General features: G+C 33.3%; 1 protein-coding gene across 7 annotated transcripts in view; it reads right to left on the bottom strand.

The window, feature by feature from the left end:
* LOC106869047 (MAGUK p55 subfamily member 7) overlaps window positions 1-17,500 on the bottom strand; it is a 582,860-nt gene that overhangs the window by 174,761 nt on the left and 390,599 nt on the right. The gene's annotated exons all lie outside the window — the stretch shown is intronic.

Below are 17,500 nucleotides of genomic sequence, written 5' to 3' on the forward strand. Positions count from 1 at the left end.
GGTCTTGCCTCACCACCTCAGCCCAGGTCTTCCTGGGCCTACCTCTTCCACGGGTTCCCTCAACTGTTAGGGTGTGGCACTTTTTCACGCAGCTATCCTCCTCCATTCTCACCACATGTCCATACCAGCGCAATCGTCTCTCTTGCACGCCACAACTGATGCTTCTAATGTTCAGCTTTTCTCTCAAGATACTTACACTCTGACGGGTATTCACATTGACATTACACATCCAACGGAGCATACTGGCTTCATTCCTTGCGAGCTTACGTATGTCCTCAGCAGTTACAGCCCATGTTTCACTGCCATGTAGCATGGTTGTTCGTACGCATGCGTCTGTGCATATTCTCAGAAATTATTCTGAATCTGCTAGACTTTCAGTACTCAAAATGCATGAGGAGAAATATGTTTGTGAGTTATTAACATCATGCCCTGGAGGGATTAAGAAAATGACTGGAGAATTTCATCATATTTACACAAAACTGTTTGATTAAATGTTCTTTTTCCTTTTCTTTTTTACATCTTTCTTTCTTTCTTTTTCTTTTTTGCCAGTTGTAAACTTGAAAATTGAAGACTGATGATGTCATTTCATCAGCGTGGGAATGCCGGTTGCCTCGTTCAAATTTTGAGTTGGAATTTCTATGTATCACTTTTCATTTAGAACTCAACAAAGACAGGCTAGCTGTCAAAATATTGTTCAACTAATAAAACATCTACTGCAATTGCATTGCGCTCTTTGTAATATCAATTTACCTTTGTGAGGAGTTATGTCAATCTTTTAAAATATTATTATTATTATCATTATTATTATTACTGTTAATATTATTATTACTACTATTATTATATAGCATGTTGGGTAGCATTTTGTCCATCTCCATATTATGAGTTCAAATTCTATTGAGGTTGACTTTACCTTTCATTCTTCAGGGGTCAATAAAATAAGCACTAGTTGTTCACTTTGCATGATGTAATTGACTTACCTCTTCCCCCGAAACTGCTGGCTTTGTGCCAAAATTATCATTGTTATTATTATTATCATCATCATTATAAATATTATTATTATTATTAGGGTGGCGAGCTGGCAGAGTCGTTAGCATGCTGGGCAAAATGCTTAGCAGCATTTCGTCTGCCTTGATGTTCTGAGTTCAAATTCTGCTAACGCCAGCTTTGCCTTTCATCCTTTCAGGGTCGATAAACTAGTCCCAGTGAAACACTGGGGTCGATGTAATCAACTACTCCCCTCTCCCAAAATTCCAGACCCTGTGCCCCTTTAGTAAGAAAGATTACTATCATTATGAAGGCTGTGAGCTGGCAGAATTATTGGCACACCGGGCAAAGTGCTTAGCATCATTTCATCTATCTTTACGTTCTGAGTTCAAATTCTATCAAGGTTGACTTTACCTTTCATCCTTTCAAGGTTGATAAAATTAGTCCCAGCTGAGTACTGGAGCCGATGTAATTGACTTGCTCCTCCTGCTAAATTTCAGGGCTTGTGCTTATAGTAGAAAGGATTATCATTGTTATGATAAACACATATATATTCATGCATTACACATGAGTATAATGGTCCTGGGTATGACTTTAAACTGCATTCAGTAGTGGAGCCCAAGTTTGGGAGTTCAAGTTCCTAGATCTACTTTGACCTGGAATAGTAAACACATGTTAGGGTGCCAGCTATGTGTTAATTTGCATGTTATGGAAGAAACTCCAAGCATAAAAACCTCATATTTTTGTGAATGTTTTGGGAAAGAAAAAAGTCTAGAGGAGTCAACTTTGACAGTAAATCAAAGAGTAGAGTCCCTCAGGTAATCCAGTGCCCTGTTGGACACTATTCTGGTAATCCACCTTGGGGGAGGCCCCTTTCCAGTGTAAAGCCTACAACTTGTTGGTTCCAAGAGCTGTCTCAGCCCACTGAGCCACTGTGATTAGATCTCCAAATCGAAAGAGTGAGATCAGACTGTGTAGACTCACACTCGAAAAAATAAGTGCAGGCAGAAGGAAAGGCCTTAGATGGAGTATCAAGGATTGGTTTACGCAGCCACCTGAAGGTGGTTGTGGGCTGCCTTTCCTTATGATCTTTATTATGTTTGGACATGAAGAAAACTGCCATAAAATCATATATATATTTGTATAAATGTATATTCATATGCGTGTGTGTGCACACGCACGCACACACCCACATATACGTATGCACATATATATGTATTTGTGTGTGTTTATCTATCCATCTAGCTGTCTGTCTGTCTGTCTCTGTATCTCTCTCTCTCTATGTATATATATACAGAGAGAAAGAAAGAGACAGAGAAAGAGAGAGAGAGAGAGATAATATATACATTCTTGTTTCTTTATTTTTCATTCCTTTTTCCTGCTTTTTGAGTTTTGTCATCTAATTCTATCTCATTTTCAAAACTTTTTCCATTTTTATTTTCCATTCCACTATCTATTCCTTTTATTCTATACAATTATTTTTCTCTTCTCTCATTTTGACCTTTCAAATTTGCTTCCCATCTTTCACTTTATTTATCTATCTATCACTCACAACCCTTCACAAACACACATACACATTCAAAGACTGGTGGTAATATGTTGGGTTGAGGTTTGAGATTAAAAAGAATAGGGATAAAATTTTCAATCTAATGATAGGTCTTGGGAATAACATTTTGTAGTGAAAGAGTTTGAAATTTTCTGCTTGGCTAATTTTGTGATTGCATTGATGATGGATTAGTTTGATATTGCAGAATATGTGTAAAAGTTTCTGTGTACTTGTGTACTTGGTCGTGAAAAAAAGGAAAAAACAATTAAAAAAAAACAACAATGGAATAAAAAAAAATACCCTCTTATCACAAGGGATGAGACAGAATACTTGCTTCAATATCCATAACCTTCCACTAATTTGAACAAATTGTATATTGGTAAGCCAAAGTCAATGAGGATACCCACCAAGTGATCTCACAACTTGCTAGAAAGAGAAACCAAATCTCCCTCACATCACACCCTACAACCTTAGAAATGATCAAATGCTCCCAGCTGCTCATAGGTTTGTTCATTGAAAACTGATATGGGGTAAACAACAACAGCTGTAGCCATTGCTGCAGCCACCACAACCACCAACGTTGTATACAGTTTTGATAGAAACTTTTCATTAATCCTTCTTGCTTTAAATTTACATATTGCTGAGGGAGTTTGGGGGTGGTAGGTTAAAAAAAGTGAGGTAGAGGTAAACAGGTAAATAATAGCAGAACTGGTCTATACCAAAAGCCAGTATACTTGGCTCTTAATAGATCAAATTATGTGTAATTATCAACCACATGCTTATATATATATATATCTCAGTTTTATTAGTAATGATGATACTATAATATCAATGAGTTTTTAGTAGACTTGCTGTTAACTCTTTTTTGGAAAATACTACTAACAATGGATTGATGCCTTACTACTATAGTAAAAATAACTATTCTTCACTTAATGCTTCAGAAGTCAAGGTACTGGCCTTACTATTATAGAGGGCTGTCAAACGATTAAATTTCCTTTTTCTCTTGCCTCACACAAATTCGCATAAATCCACTATGAAAGTGAATCTCACCATTTCAGTGATATGTTTTCAAAGGAAAAACAAAGTGAAGTTTGGTCTTGTAAAAGGTACCCAACTTCTGCTTAAATGAGCTGCTTATATAAACATAAAAAATACTATCTACTGATTCATGTGTGCGCATATATGTTTGTGTACATATTCTTAAACACTCAGCATGTTTGAATAGCTAAGTTGATCTCACAATCACAAGGTCCTCGGTTAAATTTCATTGCATCCTGGGCAAGTATTTTCTAGCATAGTATTGAGTAGAGATTGGGACAATGGGGAGCAGTGTGTGAATGCCCTTCAAATGAACTGCAATTCAAAGGACCACCAGTGTCATTCACTGTGTTACACCAACTCTGTAAGAGGATAAAGTTAAGGGTCTATTTATTTATTGAATACCCAGCTGCATGCACAATGAACAATGAATAGATCAGGTGATTGAAAAACTGCATCACTGAAGCCAATGAAAGATTTTGCAGATGTAATGAAGAAAAAAGCAAGAACAAGATATCCCCTTAAATCAGTCATCCTTAAAATGGCGAGGAATATTATTATTCTTAAAGGGCATTAAATAAAATACTCCTTTGAAATTTATCTTACTATCATATATCATATTGAGAAACTGAATAGACTGCTAGTGATATATGTTAGTGGGTACAGGAAATGATATGCAGAAGCAGGCGGTATTAGATTTAAAAAACTTAAGAATCACTGAATTAGACCATTATTAATCATTGAAAATTATTAATTTTCAAATAGTTTAATGTATAAAAATGTAATGTTTTGTATCATTGACCTCACCATTAGAGATAAAACAATTTTTAAATATCTAAATCTAACATTTAAATTAGATCTCAGCTCACGATCAAGTGTCTTATCTTTGTATACGTAAATTCTGTTAGATTAGACTCTTATTTGAAACATTTTATTTCTAAACTAACAATAATGCTCTTTTGTCCACTTGTATGCATGACAACAGCCTGTTCTGAGCTTGAATCTAATCTGTTGCTATGTACACATCCATAAAAGAAGACACTGAAAGCTATCAGTGATCAAATCAAACCAGGAACTAGGATGGCAAATTGAGAGTCATTAAAGCGTTGGGTAGAATGCCTCATAGTACTTGTTCTGACTATGTTCCCTGACAACAAATTCCACAGAGGTCAACATTGCATTTCTTCTTTTCAGGGTCAGTAAAACTAAGTACTAATCCAGAGTAGTGGATGGTTGAACTGGAAGAGTGCTGGACCAGATGCCTTGTGGTATTTATTCTGAATCTTTGTATTCAGAGTTCAAATTCTGCTATGGTCTACTTGGTTTGCAGACTTTATCACTCAGTGTAATACCATCACCTGGCTCTTGAGTGCCTTTTGTGGAATTTAATATCTTGTAAGCGCTTGGGCAAGGTATCCAGTTTGAGAGTACTTTACTCACACCAATCTTGGAGACTATGTAAAGCAGGAGCCCCCAACCACCAGGCCACAGGCCAGTAGTGGGCCATGGATCATTTAGTATTGGACTGCACAGAAAGAATACTTTTCTAAATTTTAGTTCTATTCCATTGACTATCACAGTCTGCAGCATATTTTTGCCTTATGTATGTAATAATATATGTAATAATATATGTAATAATATATGTAATAATATATGTAATAATATATGTAATAATATATGTAATAATATATGTAATAATATATGTAATAATTAAATTCTATATTATGCACTTTATTGGGTTTTGTTATGCATATAATTCCTTGGTCCACAGAAAAATTTTCTTACATAAGTATTAATAGTAATTGGTGAGGAAAAAGATAAACCCCTATTCTTGGCTTTGTTGACTTGGAGAAAGCCTTTGACAAGGTCCCCTGATCCCTTATCTGGTGGGTGATATGGAAACTGGGAATTGATGAGCGGTTAATAAGAGCTGTACAGGCCCTGTACAGGGATGCTGTTAGTAAGGTATGGGTCGGCCATGAGTATAGTGAAGAATTCCGGGTAGAAGTAGGGGTTCACCAAAGATCAGCCCTCAGCCCCTTCTTATTCATCATAGGTTGACCCTGGGAGCTCCTCTATGCTGATGACCTTTCTCTCATAGTGGAATCCCTACCAGAACAAGAGAAGAAATTTCAGGTGTGGAAGCAAGGTTTAGAATTGAAGGGCCTTAGACTGATGGTTGCAAAACCAAAGTCCTCGTAAGTAGGAAGGCAAACACATCACAAGCCCCTTCAGATAGATGACCCTGCTTGATCTGTAGAAAAGGTGTAGGTAGAAATTCCATAAGATGTATCCAGTGTAAGCTATGGATGCATAAGAGGTGCAGCAACATCAAAGGAAGGTTAATCGGGAAGATAGCTTTTGTGTGAGGCGCAGGGGCAATAAACACTGCAGATTCTCAGAAAACTGATTCCATCACATGCTAGGGGAAGAAACTAGAAGTAGTTGATAGCTTCCGCCATCTAGATAACCAAGTCTGTATTGGATGTGGATGCTCAGAGAGCATTGCCACTAGAATAAGAATAGCCTGGGCAAAGTTCAGAAAGCTCCTACCTCTACTGGTGACAAAGGGCCTCTCGCTCAGAGTGAAAGGTAGATTATATGATGCCTGTGTGTGATCTACCATGCTACATGGCAGTGAAATATGGGCTGTGACTGCTGAAGACATGCGTAGGCTTGAAAGAAATGAAGCTAGTATGATCCGCTGAATGTGTAATGTCAGTGTGCACACATGACAGAGTGTAAGCGCCCTGAGAGAAATGTCGAACATAAGAAGTATCAGATGTGGTGTGCAAGAGAGATGATTGCACTGGTATGGTCATGTGCTACGTATGGACGAGGAGAGCGGTGTGAAGAAGTGTCACACCCTAATAGTGGAAGGAACTCATGGTAGAGGGAGACATGGGATGAGGTGAAGCATGACCTTTGAATGTTGGGCCTCATAGAGGCAATGATGGAAGACTGAGACCTCTAGAGATATGCTGTGATTGAGAAGACCCGGCAAGGAAAGTGAGATCATATCTGTAGACAACACCAGTATCTCATAACCAACCCATTTAAAAAGTATCTTTGAATCACCGGGCAACATGCCATGCTTGAGGAGACCTACTGAGTCAAGTAAATCAAAATCAAAATCAAATCAAATCACAATCAAATGGAAATTGTAGTTGTGACTGGATCCCATACTGGTGGCATGCAATAAGCACCATTCATGCATGGATCATTGCCAGTGCCACCTGACTGGCTCCCTGTGCCAGTGGCACATAAGAAGCACCATCCCAATGTGGTCGATGCCAACCCTCTGGCCCCAACTGGCTCCTGTGCCGGTAGCATGTAAAAAGCACCATCCGAATGTGGATGATGCCAGTGCCGCCTGACTGGCTCCCATGCCAGTGGCACATAAAAAGCGTCCACTACACTCTTGGAGTGGTTGGCATTATGAAGGGCATCTAACTGTAGAAACATTACCAGATCAAACTGGAGCCTGGTGCAGCTTCCTGGCTTGCCAGTCCCCAGTCAAACCGTCCAACCCATGACAGCATGGAAAACGGGTATTAAACGATGATGATAAAACTGGTCCGTGATACAATAAAGGTTGTGGTTTGCATCTTTAAAGGTTCATGACAATTTTCTTCCCTTCTGACATGAATATTAAAAAAAAAAAAGCCAAATGTTGTATAGATATAAAATTTATAAATATATAAAAATCACAAAAACAATTTTTGTGATGTTTTTCCAGCTTTTTTAATAAAGTATATATACATGTGTGTTTGTGTGTGTGTGTGTGTGTTTGTATATGTAGATAAATATATAATATAATTTTTAAAGATGAGATTAATATTCTGAAAAATTATAATCCTATTAAGAATAATTCATCTTAGACATTTAGACATTTAATTAGCTTAATATATGTTATCATTAAGAGACATTTAACATAAATAGTACACAGATATGTGTGTTTCATTTACTCTAGACATATCTTCTACTATAGCTTTATCATTATTGTCAATATGAAGTTAATTTGCATACAGAACTCCAGTATGATGCACCATAAAATTACAAGACTTGTAATCTGTCAATATGTCATTCTCTTCCTGTGTTAAAAGAAAAGATTTATAATTTTGAAGTGAGCCATTATTTCATGTCAGCTTAACATGTATGTTTACTAACTGATTACTGAACCAACAAGGTAAATTCTATACAGTAACCCAATTTGCTAGAAATAACAGCCAAACACTTCTAACAGAAATAAAATGGATATGGGGGAAACAAAGATAGATATGTTATTAAGAGTTTGCTCTGAAATATGTGAATCCAGGTTTTTCTTGCTGTATGGCACTTTTGAAAAGTATCTTTTATCAAAGCTTTGGGTTGAGCAATGCATTATGATTGGAAACTGGTAGAATGGAATTGTGTAGAAGCCTGTCATGCATGTATCTAACTATGAATGTATTTACATGTATATGCATGCGAAAGTATGTGTATATCTTTTATTTTTTGTTTCAGTTACTGGGCTTTAGCTTGTTAGTAGCAATAAATTATAGACCTCAATATGTGAAGTATCCTTACATGAATTTTAACTGAGTGGCTCAAAAATGCCAGTATTTTGAGTTTTGCATCACTGCTCTTTCAGCTGATAACTTAATCCGGTTGCCACTTAAATCATTGGACCTTTGTATATATTTTCATATATTATATGAAAGCATGCCAGCAAATCACTTATTTGTATATGCTTAAAAAGTCCTGTGAGCTCTTTCAAGAACAGGTTTTCAATCTTCTTTCTTGCTATTGCGGTTATACAATATCATCTAAAGACCTTCACAGCTTTTATTTATCGTTACATGTAGAATTGTTGCTTTGAAGTAAATGTTTTACTGCTGTATTAAATTGTAAAGCAAGGAGGCTTGTAATTATACAAAAAACAAAAAAAATTTCCTTTCATATATACAAGAGGCCAACAATCATCTTCTTTTGCTCAAACCATTTCGATTTTGGAACAAAATTTTTATTTTCTTGTTCAAAGGTCACACCACATTTCTGATCTGAAGCTATTATTTCTGTATGCTTGCACTATAACCATAACTAATCAAGTAATTTTGAATTCATAGGGACTTGTCTCATAAAAACCATAACAATTTTGACAAAGTTGTTGCTCCTCTTTGTTAGGATTGACAAACAAATGTTTATGCTTACAAATTTGAGTTTTAAATGTCAGTATATACTTTGTCAATATATATGTCAATATATGCTTTGGTTCCTTGCTGCTATTGATTTCAACTTTAACACTATATACTACTAACTTTGTCAAGCAATTACTATAGAGTGGCCAATCTTCATGATTTCAGCAGTTGGCTGATTCATACTGATTAGACACTTGTCCATTTTTTTCATTCAGCCATGCAACATCATATGTTCTGGTATAGCAACCTAAAATCTTACAAACTAAATAGCTGACCTTAACACAGTTTCTACCTAATATCTTACAATATTTATATCTCAACAGAAAATAGTAATCTACTAAATTAATGAATTCCCTAGTTATATAAGTTCTCATTGCTAGATTAAATACTGTGATTTATCATAAATTTTTTTTTCTTTTCCTGGAAAATCCACTAATTCTGAATATTTCATTTATAATGTCCAGCTTCCCACTTAAACACATTTTCACTAGAAGATATTGAGGCTATCCAATCCCTAACAGTGGGACTAAGTACCTTTAAATACTCAGCAGGCAATTTGACCTCCTACATACGTATACAAATTTCTGGTTCAGTTTGTGGTGCTGTCTAAAAAACTAGTTGTCTGGTCACAAGGCTGCATCAAGAAAATTAAGACAATAAGATTATCTACACTAATGCCAAGTTCTATTCCCTGAAATAATTTAATCACATTTTCCTTAAATCTAATCACTGGTATACTTTTTAAATAGAAATAGACAGATATAACCTACACTCCATTTCCAGTTTCACTGTGTACTATCATATGCTCATATCGATACACTGAATATTTTGTCTCCATTTTTCCTAACCCATGTTTCTGTGATTTTCTGGCATTTGTAAGCATTTTATGTCTGACTTACAAATATCAGTTGTTGCTTTTTCAAAATCAAGGGCCTCCATTAACAAACATTTGGCTATTAAACTATTAAAGTTTTGCTACATTGAGCTGTATGAACTTATAATTTTCCTTCTATTCTATCCTGCAAAACCTTTCTATCACTTCCGATGTAGTGTATACTCTTTTACTTGTTTTAGTCATTTGACTGTGGCCATGCTGGAGCACCACCTTTAGTCGAGCAAATCGACCCCAGGACTTATTCTTTGGAAGCCTAGTACTTATTCAATCGGTCTCTTTTGCCGAACTGCTAAGCTACAGGGACGTAAGCACACCAGCATCGGTTGTCAAGCGATGTTGGGGGGGGGGGACAAACACGGACACACAAACACACACACATATATATATACATATATACGACGGTCTTCTTTCAGGCTATAGTAGAAGACACTTGCCCAAAGTGCCACACAGTGGGACTGAACCCGGAACCATGTGGTTCATAAGCAAGCTACTTACCACACAGCCACTCCTACACTTGTATGATAACTTTAAGGAAGAAACTACTTTTACACTGAAAATTATTTCTCCTAATATACTCTTGCTAACTCTGTTTAACTCTGGCTTGGCTGGGTTAGTAATATAAAAGGGTTAACATTCAAAACTTAATTTGTGATTTTTGCATGTTTTAAAAGGAACTGAGATGTCAGACATTCTTTGTTATCATCTGCTTCTAGCTTTGCTGCTAACACTTTGATTTCTTGATTAATAAATTTTAAGCCTTGCTTTTTATCTTATAAATGCTTGTTATATTATTCAAAAAAGGTCATTTTACATATTAAAATCTATTCTATACAGTAGTGTAGCCTGGTTCTAAAGTTGAAGGGAAGCAAGTACATAACAATAAGGTGCCATGGAACATACCAGACAATTTTTAACTCACTTCTCTTATACTATGTGAAATATTTTATTAGTTATAATAAGCATAATTATATTCTACATTCATTAATTTCATGTTTCAGTATGTGTGTGTGTATTGTGCATTGTGTTCGTCCTCACCACTACATGACAAGCAGTGTTGATTTGTTTACATCCCAATAGCTTTGCAGTTTGGCAAAAAGAGACTGATAAAACAAATACCAGACTTTAAAAAAAAAATATACTAGTGTCAATTTGTTTGACTAAACCCTTCAGGGCAGTGCCCCAGCATTGCAGAAAGCCTAATCACTGAAACAGGTAAAAGATACAAGATAATAAAGTTATAACTTACAAATTATGATATGAAATAAATAATGTAGTTGTTGACATAGTACGTCTGGAAATAAAAAGAGGGGTGATCGCTGCAAGAATGCACTGATCATAGGTCAAGATTGATGTGTAGCTAAATAGTAACAACTCGTTAATTATCCAGAAAAACAACATATTCGCACATTTGTTAAGTGATCACCTGGGTGTCCAATCTGCTTAATGAGTTAATATTTAGCTCTGACCCTGTCATTGCTATTATTGATTGGAAAAGTAAAGCCAGGCGATTGGTGAAGTAAACTTCATCATTATTAATAATTTCAATGATGTTTATCCAGAATTGGGGATACATTATTATCATTTAGTAATTATTCAACTTTGAGTGAATAAACACTTCTGATTAAAAGCGTTTACCTGCAATCATTCTTTCTTTTTAAGGGGAAATCTTGATATAGATTATTTAATGTGTCATTCCTGAATTAAGACAGTGGAGTGTGATTTAAGGCAGATTTGGTTGTTATTTCTAGCAGGGGGGAGTAACAATATAAAGATTCTATAAATGGCACATATTAATTACTTAGTGGTTTTGTATTTTAGCAGAAAGAATAAACTCATCTTGGTATATAAAAGGTTGTAAAATTTATAAAAATATCTCAAAAGAAGAACTTTGAAAAACTTAAATGATTTAAGAAAAGATTATTTAATTGATTTGAGTAATTAACTACTGTTGACAAGAAAGAAATATTTCATATTGTTATCATACTTTATAGAAGATTTTAATTTTTCTTAGAATTTATTTTTTTATCAAAGTTATTCAATTCCATTACTGACAAGTTAACAATTTAAAATTTGTGAAGACAATGAAAACAAAAATTATTCATTTGCCACCATATTTGATTGTAAACATATTTATATGTTGTGACAGTTTTCCAATTATGAATATGATTAAAATGGAAAGTATTTGCATTTTCAAATGGTTAAATATCTTAGAATAAGATAAATATTAATGAAAATATAGCAATGGTAATGACAACGGTGAAACATTTGTAGTTACTGCTCTGTTTGCTAATCTAACAGAGGTTTTGGATTACTATTCTCCAATGCAAAGGAACTAAGAGCATTTTATTTGGGGTTTAGAGTTATAGGCACTGTTTTGCAGGTAATTAATGTAGGCTGATCAATGTGGTACTTGAACTATTCTTTGAATGGTCTTTCTATTAAAGCATGAGTATACTAGTGCTGGATTAACCATTAAACAAATTGAGCATGTTCTTAAGGCATCAAGGGAGTGGGGAAACTACAGAAATGATAAATAGTTTATGGTACAAATGAAATCCCTTTAAACATACTAAAATAATATTCAGTGTGGTTTATAGGATTGGAAATATAATTTTGAAGTGTTTATGGTATCACAGTGAGGATCTGATCAAAGACTTTCTGATTAAAAAAAGTCAGAGAAAATTTAGCAACTATAAATAGTTGAAGTATATGAAAAATAAACGTTATTTTTCATTTTACTATTAGTTTTGCGTTCATTTTCACAAATGAAATTTTATTTTATGGTTTATTATTGTTTATATTTTGAATTATATATATATATGGGGACAGCAAAATCTTTTAAGTGGTTAGGGCCTCTATGGGTCTTAATCCAGCATTAGAGTGCACTTGGGTAGTTCTGTTAACTTTCTTGAATTTGTCAGTGGCTACTAAATAATAGCAGGGAATAATCTCTATTATATATGTTGACAAAATATGTTGATGTACATTTTCTTAATTGGTTTGAAGGAAAATCTTCAGAAAATCTACAAGGTGGTATCAAAAAGTTCTTGGACTAGTTCTGTAGCACACTAACAGATGGCAGCAGATGATTGTGTGTGCAGTGCAAACGAGCAGTGATCTTCATGAGGCAGTGTGCCAAGTGACATCACTGTGTTTACTTTGCAAGTTGTGAAATTTGTGTTTTTGTGATCACAGGTATGCTGTAGCCTGTGATTTTGTCATGGTCAAGCCAACAAGAAATTTTGCTTTAAACTTCAAAAGACATTGAGCATGCTTCAGCAAGCTTATGGGCGATGGGGCAATGAGTTGTATGCAATGCTTAGAGTGGCATATGTGCTTCAAAAGCAGAAGAACATCTCTGGAAGATGATGTGCAATCTGGAAGATCTTCCACGAGTGTCACCCTCAGAAATGTGGCAGTGTGCATTAAGAATTTGTGCCCCAGGGCTAGACCATCAGTCAAGAGTTCTACTGTGATGCTTTGAAGTGTTTGAGGGAGGACATTTGGTGAAAGCAACCAGATCTGTGGAGCATGAAGAATTGGATTCTTCACTGAGCCCTCCTCACTTGTAATGCTTCCACACCCACCCTATTCACCAGATATAGCACCTGCCATCTTCCATCTCTTCCCCAAGATAAAAATGCAGCTCAAAGGTCGCTGTTTTAACTCAATTGTCATGATCCAAAGCTAATTACAGAGGGTCATCAACTTATTTATGGAAAACAACTTCCAGGCCGAATTCCAGAAGTGGGACAGGTGTATTGTTGCAAAAGGTGACTACTTCAAAGGAGATGATGTTAACTTCGGAAATAAGTTATTTTTTTATTAAACATAACTAGTCCAGGGACCTTTTTATACCACCTTGTATATGGTGAAATTACAATGTTTTAAGTATATTTTCACGAGACTGTTGTTTCTTGCCACCAGAAATATATCAACGAAAATCTTTGGAAATTAGAAAAAAATCTCCCAACTGTATATTGACTTAACTAAATTTGACAAATGTAATTTCCTGGTTTCTGCCTTTTTTCTTTCTTTTTTTTTTTTTCAAAAATTAGTTTGAATTAACAATGAACTGTTTAGAACTTTTTCAACTTCACTCACATAAATTTGCAATATAAATATATATTTGTTGAAGGTTCTACAACCAAAGGAACACTGTTTGAAACCATGGCATTTCAACAATTTATAATAATTTTTACTATAGACAGTATATTATAGCTTCTGATTCAAAGATAAGTAAGATAAAAATAAACATTTTCTTCAAAATTAAACATACCATGTTTTATTAAATCTGTATTTTGAAAAAAAATACAGGACAAAAATCTTCTTGGCAATGGTGGAGGACAAAAAACTTCTTGGCAATGTAATTAACTGAATCAACACTGCACATAACAAGCATTTATTGACCCAAGGGAAATGGAAAATAGCTGACACTGGTTGTATGTGAAATCAAAATGTAAAGTGAAGCAACTAAATATTCCAAGATATTTAATTTGGTGTGTTACAATTTCTGATCTTCCTCTGTCTAGTTTGCAATGGAAGTTTGCTTCTAATCTTTAGTGGTTTACTTTTCTAAATGAAGTAGCAAGATTTTATAAAATAAACAAAAAATAAACAAACAAAAACAAAAATACCTCTTCCCCAAACAATACATAAATCTTAATATATAAACAGCATCAAATATAAATCATGTTTATATTTTGACAGCAAAATTTGTTTCAGAAAATTCCATTGCATTTAGCTTAGATATGGTATAAATAAACCACAAGAAACATTCTAATAAAGCTTTTATTTTATAATTAGCGATGTCAGAAAGTCAATTGCATGTCAGAATAGAATTCAGCAAATTGCTAATAAGCTTTAATAGAAATGTGATTAATGAAGTAATGAAAAATAAATAAATAAATGAAAAAAAATAAAACAACTTATTTGCATTTGTCTTAATCAAAAATGGTGGAAATTTATTTTAGTTACCCTGACATAACAGAATCTTAATGGTCTTAGTTATTTTGATTCAAAATTAATCCAAATGCCATCTTTACAAATATTTAAATTCAATGATTTTTTTCCAATCAAGCCACATCAGGGACTTTTGCATAAATAATAAAGGGTAAAAGAAAAAAGTTGTATGGCTTTAATTCATCCTATCAAAATGAAAGCTGATATGGTTTCATGGAAGACATTTTTTTGTTGATTTTCTATTTTTATTATAATTTTCATCTTTATTTTGAGACATGGTAACAGGTTTCATAAATAAGATTATATAAAGTGGCAGAATTTGTTCTTTTTTTTGCATCAAAATATTTTGTTAAACAACCTTTTTTTCTTTTACATTGTTTTCCAGAAATATTTGAGGAATGATATATTTTTGTAAAATAACATACTTGCTATAATGTGGAACCAAGATATTTTAAAGATATATTTTATGGTTTTGCTATACAATGAAATCTCACATCCTCATGAAATAACAAATATTTATAGAAGTTTAAAATAATCTCAATCAACTCAACTTATGAATGTGTGCAAAATATTGTTATCATTATCAGAATAAAAATTTCAATTCTTAATACTCTAAAAGTTCAGGTGTCTTGTTTTTACATTAAATTTTATGGGAAGGACAACATCATATAAAATATACAATATTGTGTATTTTTAAGGTAACCTATAAAATATAAAATATTTTGAAATAAAGTGTTCTTATTGCCAACGGATGTAATTTCTCCATATTCTCTTTTCACATTATTTATATCTGCTGATATGGGTTTCAAAAATTAAATATAATCTAAAAGAAGGAAAAGCAATAAAGCCAGCTTTAGAAAATAGTAAATATCTTTAAAAAAAATTGATAAAATATTAAAACATTAAATATACTTTCATCACTAGAACTAAATTCTTTCTGTGGTAATACTATTTTATGGGATTATAAAAGAACAAAAAATTTTAACATATGATTTCTTCATACTTGCAACTCTTACATAAGTCATACTTGTCAAAATTTTACAGAGATGTCATAATAAAATGTGTACCAAAATGCCAACTAGTTTTATTGATTTTAATGTTTAAGGCCAGCCATAATTCATAAGATTGGGATAGGAAAAGTGAACTAGTCAAAAGAAAGTATTGTAAAAGCTAATTAATATACAATTATAGGAAAGAATATTATTGATGCAAGAATTCTAATAATCAAGGCAGAAAAAAAAAAAACAGCAAATAGATGAAAAAAAAAACAACCAATTATAATTAAAATTATATGGAAGGTAACACAGCTTGATTATCAAAATGTTCAATATGTGAAAGCATATTTCATTTTTATAAAGTATTAATATGTTTTAAACTTATTTAGTTTTTCTGTAAAATAAAGAAGCTAATTAGCTCTTGAAATTATTCATAGAAACTTTATCCTATGGCTAGTCAAAATATATACTTATGTATCCAGACACATGCATGCACACACATGTATCTCTCTTTTTCTCTCTCTTCTATATATATATATATATATATAAAAATAAACACACACACATACATTCACACACATAAATATATATACATATAAACATACATATACATATATACATGCATACATATAAAAATACACATACATGCATATATATATATATATGTATATATATATGGATATATATATATATATATGTGCATATATACAAACATATATATATATATATGCATATATGTATACATGCATACTTATATATATATGCATATATATATATATATATATATATATATTTAAATACTGGACAGTTAAAGTTATGTTTCTGATGACATTGTTAATAAATAAAATGCACTGAAGGGTTCACAGATTCTCTTTGGCTTCGAATATTTATTGATGAAGTAAAATCTATACAAAAAGTTGTCCAAACCCAACACCTGAAGAAATCCTGTGCATGAAAGTGGAGGATGAGGAAAAGACACCAAAATACAAGAGAAAAAAACAATACACACTATAGATATTAGTAAAAATATCAGAAAAAAAATGCAATGTTTATTATTTCCCTAAGAATGATTGTTGGATGGTAATGCTCAGGGAACTGAAATGTTAGAGGAAGGAAGAAAACAAATGTGAATACTTAGGGATTACATTGAGAGCACATAAAAGAAAAATTAAAATAATGCAGTGTCATGTGAAATTTTCCTTGTTCAACCCATCATTCCAAAAAAAAAAAAATGTTAAAAAGAAAATATGCCAACTTCATCCAGATTCATTTCATGCTTGTTGAAAAGGAAGAAATTAATTTTTTTATTAATCATATTTTTGAGAAGGAAGGAATAATTTTTTTATTAATCATTTACATATTTTAATAAAAGTTGAAAACAAATGACAAGATTAATCTGTTAGAGAAACAGCTATTCTATAAATCCATGCAAATGTTTAACCCAGGCTATTCAGAAGTAATGCTATTTACCATAAAAGTTGTATGTATGTAATTAATTAACTGCTCACATTTTGATGTAAATGATATGTGGTTTGAGTTTCATCAGGAGACTTGTTTCATATTTATGTTTTAAATTGGTCATTATAATGTCAAATACTGGTTTTAAATTTTGGTACAAAGCCAGCAAGTTTTGTGGGGTAGTAAGTCAATTACATTGACTCAACTGGTACTTATTTTATCGACCCTGAAAGGCTCAAAAGCAAAACTGACCTTGGTGGAATTTGAACTCAGAACTTAAAGACAGATGAAATGCTGCTAAGCATTTCACCCAGCTGATTCTTCCAGCTCACCACCTTATATATTGTCTCATATTGAGTTCAAATTTTTGGTACAAGGCCAGCAATGTCGGGGTAGGGGAAGACCTGATTACATCAACCCCAGCGCTCAACTGGTACTTATT

The sequence above is a fragment of the Octopus bimaculoides genome, chromosome 10 (genome assembly GCF_001194135.2).
Source record: "Octopus bimaculoides isolate UCB-OBI-ISO-001 chromosome 10, ASM119413v2, whole genome shotgun sequence".
Classification (NCBI taxonomy): domain Eukaryota; kingdom Metazoa; phylum Mollusca; class Cephalopoda; order Octopoda; family Octopodidae; genus Octopus; species Octopus bimaculoides.